Source organism: Rhagoletis pomonella, unplaced genomic scaffold, assembly GCF_013731165.1.
Source record: "Rhagoletis pomonella isolate Grant_MI unplaced genomic scaffold, Rhpom_1.0 Rhpom_scaffold_00003, whole genome shotgun sequence".
Classification (NCBI taxonomy): domain Eukaryota; kingdom Metazoa; phylum Arthropoda; class Insecta; order Diptera; family Tephritidae; genus Rhagoletis; species Rhagoletis pomonella.
In genome coordinates this window covers 70393641-70400257 of record NW_023458557.1, presented here as the reverse complement: position 1 = coordinate 70400257, position 6617 = coordinate 70393641, and positions in this window count along the sequence as shown.

Below are 6617 nucleotides of genomic sequence, written 5' to 3'. Positions count from 1 at the left end.
CTTACCAGAGCGCCATGTAAATGAAAACTCAACACCGCAGAATTTTTCTGTAGTTGTAGCCCGTAGCGCAGAAATCTGCGGAATTTAGATTTTTCCGTGTCAGCTGATTTCTTCCTTCTATAGATGGTTGCCACTTCGTCAGTTTCGCAAATGGTAAAAAATGTATAATTTCCTATTCAAAATACGTTTAAAATATTTAAAATTTACTATTGAATAAAGTTTTTTGTTGAAAACTAAGTAGTTTATATTTAGTTACGATCTATTATAGCACGAAAAGTTGTAGTTGAAAAGGTAAGTTTATGAAAACGCATTGATGAGTGGCAACACTGTAGTAAGCAACACTGAGGGCTCCGGTAATCGACAAAATTCTGCGTATACAGACTGCGTTTAAGTATACGTTCTGCGTTCTTGACTAATTTCAGCTTAAATCAGTTAATTAAAAATTTTTAATAATAAAATTTCATTATGATATAATGATTATGAGCAGATGGTCTGATGGAAGCGTTAGCATAGGTCGCCATGCTATTTATCAGACAAGCGCTAGCGATTGTTAGGTCTGGCGACCTGCTGCAGCTTCCCACAATCCCGGTGGGGGCGTCGTCGTTCATGGTACAGGAACGCCAATCCCCCACCATTATCTCCCTCGTGATCTTTTCGGAGCACTTTATAGGTGGCGCGACTCAACAGCGTTGAAGTTGTATGCAGTAGGGATGGGTAAATTCGATATTCGAAACTTCGATATTCGAATTTTAATCGAATTTTAGCTCCAAAATGGCGAATTTTTGAAATCGAACTTTGTGTTGCTAAAATTCGGATAAAATCGAATTTTTTCAGAAAAAGTCGAATTTCATCTTTATTTCAAAAAAATCAATTCTTCACCTTTCTTCTTTCTGACTAAATTTTCCATCACTGTGTGCGGCACTACACTTGTCTTAGAGATTCAAGTGCAAAATTAGATGTTTTTCGATCTGTTATTCCAAACTCAATTTTAAAAATTTTTGTATAAAAAACTAGTTCATTCGTTGATTTTTTATTTATAATTTTTAGAGGGTTTTACGTTGATAGCATGACGCTTTTTCCTGAGAAGACCCCTATTAAAATTTTCCTGAGAATAATTTTTTAAAATAAATCAATCCAGTAACGATCTGCCAAATCTCGTTTTTGCGAGATTTCTTGAAGTAAGTGTCAAAAATGATCGTTTTAGGCGGTAGCTAATGGGTTAAAATGTTCTACGAAAACATTTCCCTAGAAATTTTAGTATATATGTCTCAACCTTTAATTTTTTCAGACATTTATTTTAACTATTTTTTCGACTTTTTTGAAAACCACTTAGGCCGAAATATGAAAACTTTAGTAGGCGATAAAATAAAAATACGAGCTAACTTTTGCAAATCCATTGAGCGTATTACTACTTAATGGGTATACATTCAGAAAATGTTAACAAAGTCCGGGCTGGGTTCGGCTGTCGCACAGTGTAATTTGAGTTTAACTTTTTAAACAGGTGGCCACTCTCTTCAAGCACTTCAAAAATAATTGCGTTCCAGATGCTTCACGATATTCACGAAATTCACGATTTGCAGGAGCAGCTGTTTTCCCCATTAATAAACCTTATGGGAGGTGGTCACCTGGAACGACTTCCTGTAAAACCTGCAAATCTTGAAGCATCTGGAACGCAACTAATATTTAAATTGTTGCATAGTATTTTAAGTACAACACTTCTTTAACTAAATTCGACATTTCAAACAGGCGGCAACCCTCCTAAATGTAATTAAAAAATAAAGTTTATTCAAAACCATTTCGATTGATATCCATATTGAAGTAATCTATTTAACTTATTAAACAATTTGATTTTGATTTTCTTACATATGGCACACAACTAAAACCATGTTATACATCTACAGGGCAAGCCCATTCATTTCACACCTACCCCCTTTTTAAAAATAAAACGAACGATACAGATTTCATGACTTGGTGTTAAATATTTAACGCAAACATCAGCGGAAGCGATTATTTGAATTTGATTTTCTAACCTGTGGTAACCCATTCCATAGAACTAAAACTATTGTGCAGACAGCCTTTCCACTTCAAAAATATTTTTCAAAATTCGAATGAAATCGAATTTGCCCCACCGAATTTCGAATCGAATAATCGAATGGTAGGGCAGTGTTCGAAATTTGGGAAAAATCGAATTTCAACTCCCCATTACCCATCCCTAGTATGCAGAAGACGGAAAGAAAAAGAATCACAAAAAAATCGAAAGAGGAAACGAGAATAAAAACTAGAGGAGATAAGAAAACGTCACAAATTATGCCGTGTTGATTTGGGGATAGCGCGCGCTGACACTCGTTGACAATAGAAAACCCAGCGCTTAGCGCTCCAATTTAGGAACGCCAGTTACCGCAGAATTCCACAGGCAAACACCGATGGCCTAGCAACTGTCATATTGGCGAGCAATGTGATTGCAAGTTTTTGTATGTGGGCACTTTGATGTCTTGAAATAAGCATTTGCCGCATGACGCCACCAGACAACATTCTCTCAATTTCGGTGTTTAAAAACATTTAAATCTTTAAAAATAATTTCGTAAAACGTAATCATAAATAATCCAATAGGGAACAGTTTTCTATTTTGATTTAATATCAAAATTTCATCGATGTTACCTCCACCACGCTTCCTTTCAAATGAAACAGCTGTTCCCGCAAATCGTAAATTTTTCGTGAATGGCTGTCAAACTATCGAATTGCCTGCAATAGATGTCAAGCAAGCAATAAGCGCTGACATATATTGCCGAACATGAGAAATAGGCGATCTCCATTGGAAATATATTTTTTGACATGGTTATCACGACATCAGTGTTTTCCTGTGGAGACGGGGCCTTAGTTTCGCGCAAACAGGAATTAGCAAACATTTGCAAGCTTCACTGCCAGCTGGCGTCCACGGTTGCATTTCGAACATAATAGTTTTTTTTAATTATTTCATGTGGAAAACAAAACAGGACCTATACATATATTTCTTCTTAGGCCCTGTGCCAATTGATAGAAAATAGAAAATTTTGACGGATCAAAGTAAAAATTTGACACTTCTCGTGGTGAACACGAACATCAAAATTTTACCTCGCTAATGGGGCTAGGTAAAGTTTTGACAGCTTATAACCATGTATACACATAATATTGCTTGGCGGTAATAAGGAGTGAACATAAAAATGAAAGCTGAAACAGCATAAAAAAAGCTTACGTTACTTGCAAATTATAAAATAAATATAAATTTTAAGAATTTCAGCAACACACAAAAATAGAGCTTTCGCACGAGCGTTTGTTTGGTTTTTCAACTGTCAAAATTTTACTTTGCATTTGGCACAGCAAAATTCAATTTATTTGTACACCATAGCAAATTTTTCCGCCCCGTCTCACCACGGAGAAAAAAGTTACCGATTGGCACAGGCCCTTATTCTGACTTTCTTCAACATACGCTCCAATTTATTTGTGGATGTCACTGTTACATTTCATACATCGACAGTGGTGTCGGCTGCGTTCCGATTACGAACACAGCTTTTTCAGCAGAGTACCTTTCAAATGTTTAGAATTAACTAAATTAATTGAATAAACACATATTTTTACATACTTCTTTCATTTGTACATCGCAACAAGATTGTTCGTTTTTAAATTTAACGAAGTTACTGATTCAAATTATTGTAGAAAAAAATGTAACCGTGTGCCACAATCCTGCTTGCAAATTCTTGCTGGCAAAAACGAGTGTACTCGCACCCAAAACTATCAAAAGTTTTAGAAAACTTTTTTTTGTGTTTTGCTTAGGTTGGCCGGTTTGTATAAAACCACCGCCACTCTCCTACTTTCAAAATATATATCTTAGTACGTTGTTTTCCAAATGCTGTGTCCAATCGTCACTCCACTGATACACGATGATAATACCGCTGAGGGCTAGAGTAGGGTTGCCAGATTTTGAAACGGAGAAAGGAGTACATTTATATTTTCGATAGAAAAAAAGCACTACATGACTTAAAAAGGAGTACAATTTTTTTAAATTTTTTGTGAAATTTATTATTACAAATTAGCATTAATTAGGTACAAACAAACAAAGATATCTATAAATGTGAAAAATAAATAACTATTTTGTAAAAAAAAACTGTACAGTATTGGTCGAATGAATGCCCTCCTAGTCACCGGTACCGAGTCTTTTCGATTGCTGAGTATGTGGCCTTATGTTGGACAAAAGACGGAGTATAAATTACCCAAATGGGGGAAATTAGCCTACGGTTACCGAAGATATGTAATAAAGTAACCGACGAAGACTTACGTGCCGCTTGCGCTTTTCTTCGAAACCCCCTGGTAAAACCAAATGAAGGTTAAATTTAAAAACGAATGAATAAAAATTATTAAAATCTGTAAAGACCCCTTTTATTTTTCAAAATAAAAAACTGTGCAACAGTTATTATTTTACACCCTGTATATGATAAAATATTAATAGCTAAATTGACAAGGGATGACGGAAAATCGTTCCACATTACATCAAGATATAAGAGGTTTATTTGCTTTGTTTACTTATATTTTTTATTATCACTTAATCCTTAAAATATGCATATCGAGTTACTGTACTGTACTTTCTAAATAATATAAATTTCTTTACCATTAATCATGCAGCTTTTTTTGAAAAAAGGGTTATTTCATGAAAAAATAACATATGTTCTTTTTTAGTGGTTTTAGTTTAAATATATAAAAAAACAATTTCAATTATGTATATCAGCGAAAAGATAAATTGATTATCTTAGTTTTTTAATCGGTTATGTGGTTCATAAGATATTAACCTTGGAAGTGCTGCGCTATTTTGGGACTGTTTGCGGGCTTGTTAGCGAAACGACTAACACCAACTTTTTATTTAACACCCCTATTCTGCAACTCTTTCGTATTCGGATTTTGATACGAATCGTAGAAATAGTATGCTGCAATCCGAATCGTATCTTCGAACTTTCGAAATTCGTAACAATGGCATGCTTAAAAACGAACGAGTAAGCTTTTTTGCGTAATTTTGTACGAAAACAATTCTGTGTCGTAGGCGAGATAAAAGATGTGAAGCGATGTTTGTTTGGAAATATTATTGGTGCTCATTTAAACAGATAAATTTGCTTTTCGCATATAGGTATATTTTTATCCACTGCTTTATATAAACTAGTAAAAAAGAATATTTGTTGCCCCTTATCGAGAAACTTGGGTTGTGTCCAAACGCACAACCCGAATCAAAAAACTTTAACATACACGTGTAATCAAAGGATTCACATTTTATTTAAGATAAATGTTTCAAATTTCCTACCACTAGCTTATTAATAAACTCGGTATGCACTATGCACTTTTTTTGCAAATTTCGACGTGGGTTCTGCGCAAAAATACTGTAGACGGCGTAGCCGGAGTGATTAGTAAGGGTTATAATCCCTAAGCGCGGCCGAAGGCAGAAGCAAGCGCAACAGGTGGAGGACCTAACAAAGTGCATGTTTTCAATGGCTTGGAAGAAGCTGTTATTGCATTAACTGGATTGAGAACCAGAGCTTCAGGCATAGGAGTAGTCCTGGCTTGTGGTTCAACAATTCAACCAGAAGCTGACATAGATGCGCCCATGGTTACTATGCCCGACAGCTCCGCATACCTTTGTGTATCCATTGCGCCCCTTTGTCTGCTGCTATAATTGCAAATACATCAGAATCCATAATTTTCCTCAAAATATGTAAAATTAACCAATTTTACAATAAACAAGCACATGATGAGTGTTTTTTTAATTCCTTTCCACTTTGTTTTCCTTCATTCAGCTATCTTCGAAAAACAACTGATAGCTGGCAATGCTGCACATGTTTCCGCAAGGGTTGCAGCATGTAGATTTTTCGTACGAAAATTCGGGTTCTAGAATAAGAAACATACAGCAGTTAAAACGGAAAATACATTTTATGATTTTTAGTTCCTTATATTTTTTAAAACACATTAACAAAATATTAAATACATATTCTTTTCTCTGTTACATATAATACACAAAAAGGTAAATGACTTCAGAGAGAGGTACGTAGCGAAACACGATTTTTGTTAGTCGAATCGAATAACGAAGCACGTCCAGGGTTAATATTAAAAAAAAAAAAGAATTTAATTGTAACCTTCTAAAACGTCTTTATATTTTACTTATGCTAAATAATTTTGACATGGTTGAAATGAGCGTAATGCAGCGTTTTTGCTGCATTTAAAATGCAACATTTAGCTCTTTCGAACATATGTTTTCGAAGAGCGTTCATGCTATCGCATTTAGCAAATGTACATTTACGCGAGTTCGAAATCGTATGCTTTTGACAAACAGCCGTGTTCCAGTCGCTTATTCAGATCCGTATCTATTTTTTTTTTTTTTTTCCTAGGAGAGGGAAATGCTTTATGCACTGGCCGGGGGCGCTAGTCTCTATACTACCTTCCCCGAGTGTGGGACTCCCACCGAAGCGTGTTGGGCTACCCACTAAAACCCAAACTCCCTCCGCCCGCGCAAGAATCCCGCATCTGGCACCGCAATTCTGCATGTCTTCAGATGCAGGAGCGCGCTGTTAGAGCCTTGGGGCTGCTCTTTTGTAGGGGCGTTT